Genomic DNA, 18,584 nt, shown 5'->3' with positions numbered 1-18,584 from the left:
TAAAAGTTAATTGGTAATTATTTCAGGTGAAATGTCTATACGTTAGGTCAAATAATCCCAATGATACTCTAGTCTCATTTATTTACCTTTCTGAGCTCAATAATCGTTAACTTTCTCGAAGGCATTCTGATATTACTTCAACTCTAAATGATTTTTCAAAAGTAACATTTTAAGTATTATAGTCAATTCTCTTAATTACTTGCAAAGCATGCAGTCTAGACCTAGTAATTTTATAGATGTTAACACTTACAAATGTTTCCGTATTTATCTGATGTCTGCAGAGCCTACATTATTTCTTAATGGTTCAAATTTCTTAATTTTTCTTTCTAGCACAGACTGGACAAATGTCTCAGCTCTTTTAGGATTGCTACCAATTTTACTCCTTCCTCATTATTTATGAGCTTGTATGAAATGGTGCTTATGAAAGTGGTTTTCTGTGCTCCACTCTTGTTCATGCATTCTTCTTATTGACACAAACTCCTGTCTCCTGCATCCTCACGGCACACTCAGTAAGGCAGCTGGTGGGCATGAATCCTTGGGGAACTTTCATTTTCCAGAAGGCCAGTCCTAAGAATTCTGACCTGTTTCTTTTACAAACACATTAAGTACTGAAATATCCTTTGTAGTGCATCAGCTTTCTTGATTTTTCAACCGTAAAAATTCTAAAAATTATTTATCAGTTTATTGTTATAGTTTGATTATTTCAATTAATTGACTTAGGGAAAATGTTCCATTTAGCTTCTGGATTTGACATCCTCTGCACCAAATTTGAACATCCCTGGGTCTCCAGAATGCAGCCAGTGTGTACACTCACACCCTCGAGTAGATCCAAAGATCCCAGAGCTGTCACGGGAAAATATTTGTCCACCCCTTACCAGCCTAGTTGTACGAGTTCCCATGGCCTGGGGTCCTTGGCTCTTCTCTTCAATGCTCTGAGCCTGGAGGTGGGACCATTAACAGGTACCATCTTCCCTGCCCTCAGTGTCCAAATGACACTGAACATTGGGTCTTCCCCAGACCCACAGAAATGAAGTGCTTCTGCCTACACGGCATACATTGGCAAGGGTACCATACAGCTTTGCCTTTCTTTGTAATTTTATTTCTTTATTTACTTTTCCTTGTTTATTTAGAACTGTTATTATTTTTAAATAGCTCCCTTGAATACAAATGACCTTTCCTTCCTTGTTATCAGACTGAAGCATGGGACTCTGGATTCTACATCAGACACACTGTGCATCCATGAATCCTAAGCTATACATGGCGATATTAATAAAAGGATGATATCTACTTGAAAGAGTTACTGTGAGGCCTACTGGAAGCTGCATGTGGACAGAGCTCCCAGAGCCGGGCTTAGGGCAGGGCTCATTCTCCTCAGCTATCCTTTCCAGGAAGGGTGTGGCATCACTCCTTCAACTCCCAGATTTAGACTCTGAAGGTGGAGCAGTTTTCTGAGGATCCCTCTCTTTGGGTTCCATTTCATTTGGGGAACACAGAATGAGTAAATGAAGGGAAATGCAACTCTGAATAATATGTGGGGAAGAAGAATATTTATTTTATTACATAATATTTACTTACAGAATAATGAAATGCTTTCTAGACAGCTAAGGCAGACCAGATTCATAATTTTCTTATGGATTTGGCCTTCAAAATGCTGCCTTGTCATTAGGACTTTCTCTTTTTTTCCCAAGATTTTATTTGTTTATTTATTTGACAAAGAGAGAGAGAGAGCAAGAGAGAGAGAACACAAGCAGAGGGGAGGGGCAGAAGGAAAGGGAGAAGCAGACTTGAGCTGAGCAGGAGCATGACATGGGGCTTGATCCCAGGACTCTGAGATCATGACCTGAGCCGAAGGCAGATGCTTCACCAACTGAGCCACCCAGGTGACCCTCATTAGGACTTTTTCAGTCGCAATCTACAGAGAGTAAGGCTTATTTTATTCTTGGACTATATGGCTTCCTCTAATTTTGTCTTGCTTCTAACATGAAGTTATCAGGACAACAGAGCAAGTGGCTTAAGACTCCATGCTGGTGTCAGCCAAGCTCTTCCAGTCACTTGTGTGATCTTCCCTAAGTCATAAGCCTCTAAGCCTAAATTCCTCTCTTTAAAAAATGGGGATAATAAAGAATCTTACTCTAGGGGGTATTGTGAAGATGGACTAAAATAATCTAGGTAAGCCCTTACGATGCTAGTTGGCACTTGGTAAACACTCAGTATATTTTCACTGTTATTAGTAATTATAATGATGCCATTCTAGATGCTATTTGTAACATTTATATGCGATCATCAACTTTTAACTTCTCCGGATATTCTCTTAAGAAATATAGTGAGCAGCCTGGGTAGCTCAGTGGTTTAGCGCCGCCTTCGGCCCAGGTGATTTTGTAAACCAGGGATCGAGTCCCACGTCGGGCTCCCTGCATGGAGCCTGCTTCTCCCTCTGCCTGGGTCTCTGCCTCTCTCTCTGTGTCTCTCATGAATAAAATAAAAATCTTAAAAAAAAAGAAATATAGTGAAAGAAAAGTTATGCAAATGTGTATCTCTAAATCACACATATGTTTGGAACTTTCAAAAACTGGCCTGTGGTTTTAAGTACCGGATTGCAGTTTCCAGATTTAATTCAGTATATGATATATTACAGAAAATTCATGGTGCTCTGTGAGTTTTCACAACCACTATTTTTCCTGCATTGCTTCTGCCGCCTTAAAGCTGGGTTCTCAAGCTTAACAATTCTCTCCTGTTCTGGAGTCTACTCTGGGGGAGGTAACATGAGGAGGGCATAACATGGATCTTCACCTTGGCCCGACCTGCCAATTTAGCAGCCTGTTCTCCTGCCAGTTGTCCCAGTGAGCACAGAGACCACAACTCCTGGGTAAAGGAGGTAATGTCTGAGAAAGCCCCCAGAAAGTGATCTGTGGGAATGGGCATTATTATTATAAAGATGGAGCTGTTCCTCTCTTTCCTGTGCTTCCCAGCCCAGTCCCTGGTACTGGCTCCATCTGTGGCAGAAGATATGAAATTTGCACTGTGTATATTTTGAGTTCCTTCTGTTCCCATCTCTCATCTAGATTTCAGTGCAGTGAAAAGATAGGAGCCTTGACCAGAATGGGGCTCACCTTGTAGAGCGGGAGAGAGCTAATAAGTTAGTAGTTGACAATGAGCTGATTTCAGAGAGTGATGCATCTTGTGAAGGAGAATAAAGTGAGGGAAGGGGATAGAGTCACTGGCAAGAAAGAAGGGCTGCTTTTCTATAGAAGTGTTGTGAATGCCTCTCAGAGATGACCATTTGGACAGAGGTCTGAACAATGGTGTGCACCTTGTGAAGGTCTGGGGGAAAAAGGGTCCAGGCAGAAAGTGTGAATCAGCATGAGCTTGAGTAGGATATGACCTGGGTGTTTCTCAGGAAAACAGGGGAAAAGGCTGGTATGTGTGGGTTGTAGGGAGTGAGGTAGGGAGCAGGCAAGCAGGGCTGGAGGCACTTGTCAGGAGTGCAGGTTTTATCTAAGAGCAAAGAGAAGCCATTGGGAACCACTCAAGTGAGAGAATGATGTGATGGGACTTCTGTGTTAAAAAGGTAACCCTGGATGTTACAAAGAATAAACTTTCAGGCATTAAGAGTGGAAGCAAGGAGAGACCCTTGAAGGATACTGCAGAAGCCTAATGGGGACTGTGGAGGCTTGGGAAGGTACATTCTGAGTGGAGTGGGAAGTGACCAGCTCCAGGATATACTCTGAGGATAGAGCCATGAGGCTTGCTGATGGTCAGGGTGCCACTGAAGGATAAGAGAAGAGGGAAGGATGATGTTTAGGGTTATGGCCTAATTGTGTCATTGACTGAGATGGAAATAACCAAAATGACCAAACAAAAGTGGATTTGGGGGAGAAATAAAGAGTTGTATGTCAGAGGTCATGTTTGAATCACCTATTTAGATACTTAAATGTAATGAGCAGGCAGGTGTTTCTACAAATTAGAAGGATGGTTAAGGTTGAGAATATACATTGTGAACTCTGTCATCGGTATGTAAAATGGTTCAGAACTGTGAGCTAGAACAGGGTTGCACAACAGAACAGGTACTATTTTGTACTGGGTATGTCTCTGTTGTGAAGGGCTGTCCTGTGCATTGTGGGATGTTGATAGCAGCATTCCTGATCTTAACACCCTAGGTGCCCATAGCATTCCCTCAAGCTGTGACAAAATTGTCTCCAGACATTGCCAAGTGACCCCTGCAGGGAGAGTTGTTGCAAGAGTGCAGCTGGAGAAGAGAGATGGCCTGAGCCTCTAGCCACATGGCCTGTGGGGCAGAGGAGCCAGTGCAGGTTGGTGGGGTGGGGTGGGGGGTGTGCAATGAGCTGGAAGGGGCACTGGGAACCTGCATCTTGGCAGCTGTAACCTGTCATTGAGATTTGGAGTAAGATGAAGACAAAGCACTGGCCACTGGGTTTGGCAAAATGGAGGCTCTTGGGGACTTAAGATGTATCTTAAAGTGGTGAAGGGGATAAAAGAGCTATTAACTGAGTGATAAGAAAGTGGGGTGGGTGTGGAGAGAGGACACAGAAAGGATGGGCAATCTTTTTTTTTTTTTAAAGATTTGTTTATTTTTGAGAGAGCAAGTGGGAGTTGAGGGGGAGAAAGAGAGAGTGAGCACGCACACAGAGGGAGAGGGAAAAGCAGACTTCCCACTAAGCAGAGAGCCCGACTTGGGGCTCCATCCCAAGACCCTGGGATCAGAACCTGAGCCAAAGGCAGATGTTTAACCAACTGAGCCATCCAGGTGACTTAGTTGGGGAACCATTTGGAAGAGATTTGTTGAAGAGAAAAATAGAGAAATGGTATAATGAACATTTCAGAGTATGGGGGTAAGAAGGAATTTTTTTAAATGTGACAAATGTACTGGAAAGTGGAAGCATTACAGAAATGAAGTCCTTGGGTAGATGGGAGACGATAGGCTTTGGGACTTAAGGGGCTTACTTTAGATAATTGCACAGAGGGTACGGTGTCTGTAGTAAGAGAAGGGAAAGCTGGATATATGGGCGCAGCTGTAGTTAAGTTGTTATACATTTTTCTGGGAAGGTGTGTTAGTACTCATGTGATGCTTCTGTTTTCTTAGGCAAATAGGAAGCTAATTTATTAACAAAGAATGAGGAAAAAAACAGTTGCCAAAGAGAAAGCAAATATGAATTCCTTAGGAATATGCAGACAGCATGTTGCCTGTTTGAGCTGTATGGCTACGGGCTTTTGATCACAGGTTTGCTCTATGGTCGGGCTTCTTCCTGCGCCCAGGCCTTCTTGTCTGGACTCTGATATCCACCTACAGCTGGCTAAATCCTGCCACTCCTGTCTCCTCTCTTTTAGGGCTGTACTCCTTTTGCAGGTGGGTGGATTTCCTGAGTTTCAGCTACCAGCTTGGGCCAAGTGCTTCTTTACCCTTTTGGGCATTATACCTAGAACCACAGGGCTGCATCTGTGGCTTCAGCAGGGACGTTTAGACCTCACTTAGCTTGCCCTCCACTACTGAGTCCTGAGTCTGCCCTGCTGCACTGGTGCCCTCACTCCAGTCCTATTAGGACAGAAGGGAAGTTTTGAGTGAAAATTGGGAAGATTCAGATTTGCAAAGGCATGTTAGTGGAATACTAATCAGTATTTTAAAGCTCCTCATGGGGTACAAAATTCTGTAGATACAGCAAATATAAATGATCATTTTTTATATGGATTATTGAAGGATTTAATCAGATGAGGAGAGTCAAAAGCAAGCACATCAAATATTGTGAAGTTTCAGTGATGGTTAATCAGAGCAGAGCCTTAAAGAATAGGTTGTTTTGTTCTTGGAAGATGGTGCCCTGAGTAAAAATAATTAAGATAAGTTGGATTGAAAATGGAGGGAAATACAGCAACATCGTCAGTTGTGAGTTTCACATTCTTATGAAGTCATACTGCTGCACAGGGTATGCTTGTATGCAGGTGTGTGTGTGTGTGTGTGTGTGTGTGTGTATGTGTCTATATATACTGGGGACAGTGGAGGGTGAGTGGGTGGGTGGGTGGTGTTTGTGGAGGGATTTTTGAAGCAGTAAGACTCAATTTTGATTTTCTTAAACCATCCAGCTTGAATTTGCATTTTGGATTTCTTCTTTTTCTCCTGTAGCCCAACTCTACATTAATGATACCATTTCCAAGAATTTATAAATACTTTCCTTAAAAATCCTGTCTTGAATTTTGTTCTTTTTCTTTCCCTTTTTTTCTTGATGGCAGTGCTGCGAATCCAGTGGTGCGATTCTCTTTTGCCCCGTCCTCCATCAGGCTTTGGTCCCAGTTCATCTGCTTCAGATTCCTTGATAATATGAAAGTCCTTCAGTTTCCAACTGTCACCCTTCTTCTCTCGCCTTAGAGAAGAGATATATCTTTGCTGCTCCCAGTGTTGCTTCCACATTGTCTTCAGCGTCCTCTTTCTCTAATGCAAATTGTCAGGACACTGGCTCTACTTTTTCTAGGAAACAGTTAAACTTTGGGGTCTCCAGTATTTCCATCAGTGATCATTTTTCTTAATTTCTCTGTGATCTAATTACTAACACAGCCATGCAGGTGTCTGTCTTTCCAGTGGGGTCTCTTATAAATATATCAGAGACATGTATTCTATTTTATTTGTTAACTGCCCATCTTCAGGTACCATAAGCATCATAAAAACTCAACATATCTAAAATGAAGATCATCATATTTCCTCAAACATTCTGTTTTTGAATTTAGCACTTGGTTAATGGCATCAGTATCTGCTTACTCAAGGAAAGTAGATCTACTAAAACTGGCTCCAAAAGAGGCAGAAAACCAACTAATAGCAATGGATGATGTTATCAAAGCTATTAATAAATTACCTTTAAAAATACACCATGCCTAGATGGCTTTAGAAATGAATTAATTCAACTTTCCATGGAATTGTTACTTCCCTTAAACTTTGTTAAAAGGAATAAGCCTCCAAAGTCCTTTCTTTTAAATGATCAGAGCATATTACTGACACCAAAACTTGACAGAACAGCTTTAAATTAGATAATTATTCTATTACACAATTTTAGTAATTGTTAAAGAGATTTGGCAGTACATTAAAAGAAAAATACACTACAACTAAGAGGCATTTATTTCCTGAATATATAGGTGGGCTTATAAAAATTTATAAAGAGGTCAAATCAGTATATGGTGGTAAAAATTAAAAGAGGCAAATTAGATAAGTCATATAGGAGGCATTTTGAATTAATAGATACTTTTCTTAAGTCAGCATTTGGCTTAATGGTAAAATACCAAAAATATTTCTAGTAAAATCTGAACAAGACAAGAATGTTGGTCATGGCTACAACTATTTAAAACTGTTATTGAAATTGTAGGCAATGTTAACAAGAGAAATAAATAAAAAGTATAAAAACAAAGGAAGAGTTATGCTACCTTTTGTAGATTTTATGGCCAATAATTAGAAAATATAAAATGAATCACCCCCAAAACTGTCATAAATAAGAGAATTCAGTGAGGTTATAATTATGCATACCACGGTTGCACTATGTATAAATAATAACCTATGGGAGAATGCAGTAACAAAAAATGGAAGGAAGCAAGTCATTTACTATAGACAAAGAAAATATATCAGAAAATAAAATACCTATGAATGAACTCAAAAGGAGATGTATAATGTTACATAAAGAAAACCTTACAACTCTATTGAAGGACTTAAAAGAAGGCTTGGAAATAAGATATTCTAAGTGTAACAAGACCACTTGAAGTGTCCTAAAAATTCAATGTCGATTTTTCTGGACAATCAGAAGATCTTGTTTTCTTATGAGAAGAAGAAAATAAGAAAACATAAACATGCGAGAATAGCTTAGCAGATTCTGGAAAGAAGGTAGGTGAATAGGGACCAGTCCCACAAAATATTAAAACTCTGCTGTTCACTTTGGTAGCCACAAGCCACATGGTTTTTTTGAAGTATAAACTAATGAAAAATAAATAAAATGAAAAAATTCTGTTTCTCAGTCAAACTAACAGCATTTCAAGGACTCTGTGTGACTAGTGGGTTACTATACTGTATAGCGAAACAAGAATATTTCTTTCATTGCAGAAGGTTCTATTGGACACTGCTCTATTAAAACACTATTTAATCTCAATAATGAAAACAGCTTGGTACTGGAGAGGGAACAGTTAAGAAACAGAATTGAGTACAAAATTCAATACAAATAATGTGGGAATTTATAGATTGTGATAAAGGCTGCTTTTTAAAGGTGAAGAAAAGAGAGGCTATTTTTTATATGATGTTGGGACAATTGACTAACCATTTGAAGAAATATACAGCTGGATCTTTATCTCTTTATATACACCAATATAAATTCCAGATAGAACAGAGATTTAAAATGTACAAACAGAACAAACAAAACTCCTCATGTTCCAGGACAAAAGATTAGTCCATTTATTTATAAACTTGAAGTGGAGACATTTGCAATGCATATAACTGCCAAAGGGCTAATTTCTTTAATTTAGAAAAAGCTCCTGCAAATCAATAAGAAAAAGACAACTAAAACAATATAAAGAATAATGTAAATAGGGGATCTGTAGGAAAATTAATACACATGTCCAGTAATTATATGAAAGGATACTCTACCTCAGTCACTGGAAAAGAAACACCCCTAAATATTTTAGTGTACATTCCTTACAAACAAGGATATTCTCCTACATAGCCACAATACAAACACTGCAATCAGGAGACTACTCCATTCATATTTTGCCAGTTGTCCCACTGTCATTCTTTACAGCAACAAAGCTCCAATCCAGAGTCACATGTCCTATTGAGTTGTAACATCCCTCCATTCTCTTTCTGTCTGGAACAGATCTTTTTCCCCTTGACTTTCATGCCATTGATATTTTTAAAGATTATAGGCCAGTTACTTTGTAGAATGTTTCTCGGGTTGAGTTTGTTTGATATTTCCTAATGAGTAGATTCAGGTGATATATTTTGGCAGGGATATCACATTGCATTGTATCAGGTGGCATATGATTTTGATTTGCCCCTTTATTGATCATGTAAACTTTGATGCTTTGATTTAGGTTATGCCTGCCAAGCATATCCATGATAAAGCTGCTCTTCTTTCCTTGTAATTAGTAAGTATCTTGTAAGGAGATGCTGTGAAACTAAGTTAATGTGTAGTTACCTGTCAAACTTTCATTCATTTATTTTTATTAGTGTGGATTCAACCAATTCTATTTGATGGGCTATACTCCATTTTACTACCATTATTTATTTTGATGCTCAAATTGTTCCTGGGTTGGCAATTGGGGACGCTTTAAAAATGTTGTCTCTGTCCCTTGAACATGTCCCATTTTTCTTGAAGCCTTTCCTTATTTTTCTTCCTCCTTTCCAACTACTTTAGGCTCATTTTGTACTTTCTCTGCCTTAGTCCTGGAATCCACCATTTCTTCAAGGAGGATTGCTTCATTTTCATGGTATTTAGAAACCAAAATCTAGGTACTAGTTGTGCTCATTGCTTTTGGGGTGCCACTATTCTCTGCCTCTCAGTGGACAGAACTATACCTACACATGGATAAGGACAAGCATATTTATTTCTACATCTCTCTTTATATACATTGAAAATCACATGTTCATACCAATATCTCTAGTTCTAATTTTACACCACAGGGTATGTTCTAATTTTCTTTCCAGGTTTGTAGCTCCCTTGGCTTCCATTATCCTTTTTATTTAGTTATTTGATCTACCGCTGCATGTGACCAATGTCCCACTGCCACCACTGCCCCTACACCGCTCTCCCACCTTAGTGCAGATGTCCTTCTTGCCACTTGTTCCAATTTCTTTTGTGGGGTCACTGGGCTGCTTCTCACCATGTGGATGTCCTCTTCACTATTCAGGCTCTGACACCCCTCTCTGGACCCATGGTTTCCCCACTGTGGGTGAACACTGATTGTGCTGGGCACCACCTTGTGGTTTGGACAGATTGTTGGAAGAGGAAGAACTACCCAGTCTGCATGTCCTGTTTGCTTATGTCTCTAGTTTCCAACCAAGCTTGAGAGGACTGCAAAACCAAGAGGCTCAAACATTTCAACAGCTTCCACATAGCAACTCATTCTGAGGAAAAGAAACCCCTTTTATTGTATAGATATCTATATAAAGCAAATTGCTTTCATGAGTTATTATGTGCAATTGATGTAAATACTGAGAATCACAGTATTTGTTTTGGCCTAAAGAGTTATTTTATAAAAGTTCCATTATATAGACCTGTGCCTAGACTTAAGCTATAAAAATACTCAAACATGGTAAAGTTCTAAATTCTCATGAAAAAGGATACCTGTGAATGCAGCTTTACATTTCTCTATTATTGGTAGATAGGATAAGAAGGAACATTTTGTTCACCATGATAAGTTTTGAAACAATTATTTAGATTGACCTCAGTGTCTGCTACTGTAATCTATAAAACAGCAACTCTATTACATGGAAAATAGTACTGGAACCCAGCACTAATATTTTCATAAAGTTGAGAAAGGGGTAATGCACAGGATTATGAAATGTCCCTGTGTGATGTGAGGTTTTGCATAATTTGCATATAAACATTAAAGAATCACCACATTGCCTGGGGAAGAATTTCCAACTCTGTCACAAAAAAGGTCAGCTTTAAGTGTTGCTGTCATAATGACAGTGTGAAGAGCCAAAGGGATTTTTTTTTAAAGGAGAGAAAGTTTTTGTGATTAAAACCTTTCATATAAGCCTAAGAGAAAACAGTATCATCCAATAAGGCTCCAATGAAGTAATAAAGACTTTTATTAAGTTGACATTACTTGAAGAGAGGCATTTCTACATTTTAAGAAACTACAGGTCTATTTACATTCTGATTATATAGGGCATTGGACTGCCCAGGATGAGGAGAGTTGACCAGGTCAGTACTTGGATTCCTGAAACAAAATGCCTTCTGTTCCTCCTTAACTTGGCTATTTAATGACTTATAAACTTGCAGTTCCTTATTTAATACATCCCATATTTGGCATTATTCTAAGGGGGAAAGTCTTTAAAAATTCAGTTTGTGCCACTTAGTACAAACTGGGTGCACTATGAACTGATATTATTTCATTTCAGCATAAGTAAGGAGAACAGGTACATAAATTTAATTGAGAGTCTACTACTAGCTTGAATCCAGACATTTAATGGTTGCTTTAGTATGCAGCCATTAAGCTAGTATGCAGCCATTAAGTCAATCTCCTCAATATACCTCTATGTAGATGTTCATCCATGCCTTGTAGAAGAGAGAAATAAAAGTTTATTGTTAACTGGATGCATCTGATGGGGACCAGACCTTCTAAGGCCATATCCAGCTTAGTCACTCTGGTGGTCTCTACTTTATTCCTGATGGGAATTTTTTTAAAGATTTATTTATTTATTTATTTATTTATTTATTTATTTATGTATTTATTTATTTGAGAGGGAGACAGAGAAAGTGAGCAGAGGGAGAGGGAGACAAGCAGACTCCCCACTGGGTGGAGAGCCTGATGCAGGGTTTGATACTAGGACCCTGAGATCATGACCTGAACCAAAATCAGAAGTCAAATACTTAACCTACTGAGCCACCCAGGCCCCCAGTGGGGATTTTTTAAAAAGGATTTATTTGTTTCAGAAAGCAAGAAAGACAGAGGGGAAGAGAGAGAGAGATAGAGAGAGAGCAAGCAGGGTAGGAGGAGAAGGAGAGAAAGACAGAAACTCAAGCAGCTCCACACTGAGTACAGAGCCTTTTGCAGGGCTCAATCCCATGACCCATGAGATCATGGCTTGAGCCAAAACCAAGAGTCAGAAGCTCAATCGACTCATCACCCAGGCACCTTGATGGGGATCTTTTTTAATGGGGACTCTCCAGTGGATATTTTTTTCCTTTTCCCATTGAATACTTATTATAGGTCACCAAGTACTTGGCACTCTATTACATTCAAGAAGGATATTGTGCCTTATGGAATGGGTGGAAATGTGGTATGATAATATCTAAACTTCTTTGATGGTTTTTCAATGGATACTTGAGATACTTGAGAAAGAATATATATGGATCACAGATAAGGAGATGTGGAGATGTTTACCAACATTTAACTTAATAAAGCATTCAGTGGAGAAGTAAGGTATCTCAACAGGCATAGTCTTATGTTCTTACAGACTTTTAGGTGGCGTGGCTCAAGGACTGCATACATTGACTGTGGAGTAGAGTGTTGATTTGATAGACTGTCTTAGTCACAATGCTTTTTTACTGTTGAGTCAAAATGGCTTTTTCAAGAAAAATAAAAAATGAGAAGGTATTCATTGGTGTATTGGTCACATGGTATGACCTCAATTTTCAATTGGCAATTTACAATGTAGTATTTCATTTGTGTCACATGCTTCATATCAAATCATGGTTTGAATGTGTTGGGGCCTTGTTCAAGTATTAACTAGGTTGATGTATGTTTATTTCACACATTTTGAAAAAAAAATCAATATGAAGGAAATTAAAAATCTCAGTAAAGTCATAAGATTCCTCTAGAAGAAACATTATGTAGTAGTTGTCTCATTTTGTGCTATCCTCATCTGTGAAATTAGGTAATCCCTGTACCATAACTTGTCAATATTAACAAGTACTTGTAATTTGTACCATTCAATTTCTACTGTATACTCAACTATTCACTGTAGTTTTTGTGTTTTTTTAATAGATTTAGGAATTGATTAATTAAATATAAAATGCTAGACCAACTTACAACTACTTTTAACCTTACCCACCAAAATCTATCTCCTGGTTCCCTGTCAAAGTTCCACCTTCACAGTGAGGTGGGTTGTCACCTTAATACTGTTTGGATCTACTCAGCTACTCTTTATTAAAGCTACTGAGAATTTTGAATGATAAGACACTCTATTTCAGGGCCACTCATCACATTTGCTGATAAATGCTAACAATAGTTCACTGTGCACTTCCTTTACTAAATTCACCCTACTCCCTGTCAACAGGGAAAGGTGTCAGAAAAATGTACCTAATATTGCTCCCAACCTTATTTAGTAAATGCATTTGAGTGCTGGGCTATAGATTAGTTTGACTTGTGCTTCTATTTGTGGCTACTCACAGATACAGCTTGTCTCTTCACCCCTATTAGATCTTTTAGAGAAAATCTAGCACCAAAGGGGAAAATTGAAATAAATTAGGAGAAAAATATCCTCTCATATCCGCTAATGCATTTTTCTGCTTAATAATCTCACATTAGACATTAGACAAATATTTTTGGTAGAAAAGTGCTTTCATTTCTTTTCTCTTACTAGTATTGTAATATAAATTCTAAGAGATGTTAATTCACACAGTGTGAGGTGGATATTTATATTAATGAAATACATGTCCAGAGCTGTTCCTTTCTCCAAATTAGTTCATATTTTATTCCACACAAAGAAGACACACACACACACTCACACACACACACACACACACACATATATATATATATATATATATATATATATATATATTTATAAAATGATGGTAAGTAATATTTTAGCATTCTTTTTGGGAGCCAGTGCACTAAAATCCTAGGAGGCTATGTCAAAAAGATGAAATCCTAAGGTATGATCAGGCAAAACAGCTCAAAGCTGAAAGCATGCCAAAAACAGTTAAATAAAAATGCATATTTTTATTTCTTGACACAATTGATAAATCTAGAGAAGATTGTAGTTTAAACATAACAATCTTAACATTTTTTAAAGCAACGCTTAGCTTCAATTTTGATCTCTGTTCTTTTCATTTTTCTAATTTGTATACTGTTAAAAGTCACCACTCTCATGGGCACCTTGGTGGCTCAGAGGTGGAGTTTCTGCCTTTGGCTCAGGTTGTGATCCCGGGGTCCAGGATCAAGTCCTGCATCGGGCTCCTTGCAGGGAGCCTGCTTGTCCCTCTGCCTATGTCTCTGCCTTTCTCTCTCTCTCTGTCTCTCATGAATAAATAAATAAAATCTTTAAACAAACAAACAAACAAAAACACCACTCTCACCATTACCTTTTTCCTTGATGGAATGGAGCATATTATGTCTTAGGAATAGAAAAAAAATAGGAAAAAAAAGAAACAGCACAGAAAGAATCTATGAATAGAAGTTATTTCAAGTCTTTACAGAGTGTTTGCTTTATTTAGCAAATAAAGCAATAATAAACTTTGGACCAAAGTGTGCAATGCCAGCTAGCTTACTAATAGTGCAACACCAACATAACTACAATGGAATTCAAACTGGCTATTAAGTTATGCTTGTGTAGACAGTGGCAATATGTTAGACTACTGTGAAGAGAAAAAGCAGCCGCGCTGATGGTCTGTGGCCCCAAAGAGGCCACTTCCATATGCTCTCCATTGCCTGACAGCTTTTCCGTCCCATCCCAGCTCTCCTTGGTGACATCCATATGGTAGCCACAGATTGAGAGCTTGCCTTTCCTAAGACAGTCAGGTCTCACTTGGTATTCTAGTGAACTCAATACTGGTGAACAGTGATTCATAATTTTATTGCAAAAATGATTATGAATACTAGGTTCTCCTACTTTCTTCAAAGGGACAGTTATGGATCCTGATAGCCTTAACTTTTGTTTTTAATAGAAAGAAATAGAAAATTTTAATTGAAAGAAAACACATTTTCATCTTATCCCAGAACGAATCAGCTTACCATCCGTGCATTATGTAGTGAGGAGCCAGAAAATAAGAAGCACATGTATAAGTGGGCTTCCATGTTACTGTTTCAAGGTGCCAGTCACATAAACGGAGGGCGGTGAATTTAGTGGAAGTGGCAGGTATAAAATGGAGCGAAAACATGAACAAAGGATTTTTCTGAGAATGACCATTAGTTTTTGTATTTCTTGAGGTTTAGTTATGTTTAAAATTTTGGGCCTTACACATTCATTTCTTTGTTCACTGAACATGTGTTGTTTTCAGACTCTTAAAACCCTGGCATCACCTGTTCCATTAGGCAAAGACTTTCTGGTCAATGGTCACTAGATTTATGTCAGCAGAGAGACTACCACAGCCTGAATGATAAAGAACAGGATCAAAGTATAGAAGACTTTCTTAGAAGGAGGGCCAGATCTCTTAGTAGGAGACAAATACTACTTGGACAACAGACTGCAGAGGAGTATATGTTTTTCTGTTAACTGAATTTTTTTCATTTAAAGAAATTTCTCACTTTCTATGAAGCTTTTTAAAAACCAGAAAGAATATTGACAAAGATTTATAATTTCTGAAAGAAAAAATGTTAAATCCTAGAGAAATATTCAACACAAACCAAACTGACATGATAGTAAACTCAAATGCATAATAACATTTTTTTTTAAAGGAGTATGGCATCTCACATATTTAAAATGACAAAAACAGCTATTGGTACCTTCTCTTAATGTAATTTCCTAAGTTAAGAATTTATTCATTTCTTCCTTCCTACAGGAATTCCTCCAGGTCTGAATTTGAGGTTACTTGTGACATAGCTTCCTTTTGGGAAGCCTAAGAGGCCAGCAGAAACATCACTTTTCCCTTAACTTATTGCCACTGATGATGGGGCCTCTCCAGGAGTCAAAAAACATTGTTTTCTTGAACACTCTCCCATCCCTTCCCCTTCCTCCCCCAACTTGGCAGGATTTCTTAGGTCCTGATAACCCGCTGTGGCTTTGGTCTGTAGGCTCTTCCTATTACCTGATTCCGTACCTCCCAGCTTCTGGATCTTTTGGCATTACAACTCACATGGGATTGGTGGGCGTAAGGGAGGTGAAAGGGGAAGTGGGAAAAAAAGAGGGTGTTTTGTTCCCATCAATGTTTTTGGCTGTGCTACGTACATATAACAACATGCAGGAAAATATTAATCCACGGGGCAGAGGTGGGAACTTTTGTATGACCTATCATCTTAGAGAAACCTGAATACCATAGATAAGATAAAGGTTGAGTAGAATTGATAATGAAAGAATCTGGAAACTCAGTGGTCTCTCACTCACCTATAACAATGTACAAATATTTCTAGAGGAGAAATCATTTGAAGCTGACCTAATGCCAACAGTCCTCTCTCTCACCCTTTTCCAAACACACACAAACACAGTCCTTGTCAGTGCTCCAGCACCTGTGATTCTAATGACAAAGGGGTGAGAGACTCCCACATCTGCCAGAGAATGGGGCATCCCTCCATAATTTTAGTTCCTTTAAACTTAATGATTTTCTTAAAAACCACTGTTTATTAGGAAAAGGTACACTTGGTTCTATGTGCATGCAGTCTGTTTTCTCTTTATAGGGAACTAATTAACACACGATCACACCCCACTCAGGCATGAAAGCTGCAAACAACTGCACCCCAATGTGATCTGTGAGACTTCGTATAAGATGTGCCCCGCATCGTTGCAGTGACCTGCATTAACTAGGAAAAGCTCGGACGAGTAGGACCTAATTGACAGGTAACTTCTCTTCATTTTATTTTCAAAGTAATTAGACTCATGAAGCTACAAGACCACAACAGTGCTGGCAGACTGCTCACAGCCTTTTCTGATGAGTTGGCGATACCTTGTACATTAACAAGCCTGGAGTTTGCCGCTATTGTCCTGTGGATTCAGAAGGAGCAGAGTCATCTTTTCCTCCAGGGCACTCGTAGTGAGATGTACATTGAGATGGTTGTTACGTGAACTAATGAACTGAGGGAGGAAGAGCATCGACCACAACTCTAGGCAAACAAAGTTTCTTACCAAAAGAGATCTTCAGAAATGATTCATTTGATTGATTCACAGCGAGGGTGCTTCCTTCATTTCAAATGGTTTAAGAAAATCAGTTTGAGCGAGTGACAATTGTGGTGGAGCGACAAGTGGCAAGGGGGAGGGACAATGATCTACCCTGCTTGGTGGCCATCAGCTGTATCAAGCAGGCACCTGAACACTCTGTGGCTCTTCAGACTCTCGCATGTGGAGAGTCACGCCATGCCCATCACACAGACCAGAGATGAAGAGGTGCCCTCACATTGAACTCTCAAGCTGCCATGGGAGCCTGGCCTCCTACGTACTCCTTCGGCATTCTTTATTTATAACTATGTAGATGTACTTGCTGAGGCCCAGATAATCTGCCTTTTTTTCTCAATTACTCACGAGATTTAGGCAAAGTTGCCTATTTTTTATTTCATTTCTGGGGTTATAAATTACTGAAATTGCAGGCAAGGAACCAATCCAGGATCTATTTGCTAGAAGCCTCTCTAGGTTAGCTTGGCTTACTATTTCTTATTCCAATGTGAAAACCATCATTACAACTACTTCTCTTTGAACTCTGAGAATGGAGAATCCTGAAAATTTGACAGTTGGTGGCAATTTATGTAACTTGTTCTATTACTGTTGGCAGAATGTAGGAAAACATAAGAATGAGAATCTGAATCTATAATACACACATACACACACACATGCACACACACCCATATTTATATTATGTTTTAGAAGCAGCAAAAGACAGACATCGCAGTGTTGGGACGAAAGAGAGATTGTTTGCTGGATGGGACTTAGCACTCAGGGCAACTTTGTTTTTATTCCTTAGTTACTGGGTAGTTTCTTTTTTTTTTTTTTTTTTTTTTACTGGGTAGTTTCTAATTATCAACTGGTGAGTACGCCTGCCCTGGTCTGCCTCTCTCTTTCCTCTGTCCCCTCTCACCTGCTGCCCTGGGGATGGCTCCCCTCACCTGCTCCCTCACACACACCTGTCTTCTGAGCTACAAGACCCAGCCTTCCCGCTGCCTCCCCACAGCCTGCTGAAATCTCTGTGTGTGCTTTCACAGTTTGTTCCCCCTGCTGGATACATCTCTCCTTTTGCTGGCCTCTCTATTTCTTGACCTTCGTAGTCCAGCTCCGACCCCACCTTGGGGAAGCCTCCACCACAACTGCCCTACCTCTTGACTCCCCCGCCTCTAACCTCACAGGTCAGCCTCTAAGATCTCTACATGGGCACCTCTGTCTCCCCTGCTAAACAATGCTCCGTAATTATCAAGGAGTAGAAATAGCAACTCACATTTGTAATGAGCCTTGCATACCCAAGGCCTTCGCTATACATTTGACCCTTACAGAGACCCCTCAAGGTAGGTTCAAATGCCATTTTCCACACATGAAAACAGAACAGTTAAAGTAGATGGTCCTGACTGACACAGGTGATGTGGTAGAAAGGAGACTACATGAGTCTGCCCTATAAGCTCAGGCACTTCTAGGGCATGGTGTTCCTCCCTCGAGTGTGGGGGTCTTGGCTGGTTCCTCTCTGTCTTCCCCAAGCACCTGTGGCTGTCAGTAAATCTTTGTTGAATTGAATTGGACAGGAGGTAGATAAGAAAGGGGTTGGTGAGCTGGGTGATTTAAGATTTAATCCCACCCCATGCCTTCACTGTCTTTACAACACCTAGACCTCCTGTGAGGCTCCCACAAGGGGCTGTTCTTCTTGTGAGGGAGGAAGCACCTGTATCCCTCGACAGCCCATTTCTAAGGAAACCAAGACAGGAATGTATGCCAGTAGATAGCAAGACTAAGAAAGACCCTGTTATGAAACTATTGATAGTTAAGACTTCTTGGTCCTTTAAAAATTATATATGCTAAGAAGAATTAA

General features: G+C 39.3%; 1 protein-coding gene across 3 annotated transcripts in view; it reads right to left on the bottom strand.

Moving 5' to 3' along the window:
• Window positions 1-18,584, bottom strand: part of PACRG (parkin coregulated) — a 516,787-nt gene that overhangs the window by 77,300 nt on the left and 420,903 nt on the right. The gene's annotated exons all lie outside the window — the stretch shown is intronic.

This window comes from Canis aureus, chromosome 1 (assembly GCF_053574225.1).
Source record: "Canis aureus isolate CA01 chromosome 1, VMU_Caureus_v.1.0, whole genome shotgun sequence".
Lineage (NCBI taxonomy): Eukaryota > Metazoa > Chordata > Mammalia > Carnivora > Canidae > Canis > Canis aureus.
The sequence above is the reverse complement of the archived record's forward strand: the minus strand, read 5'-3'. Positions and strand labels throughout refer to the sequence as shown.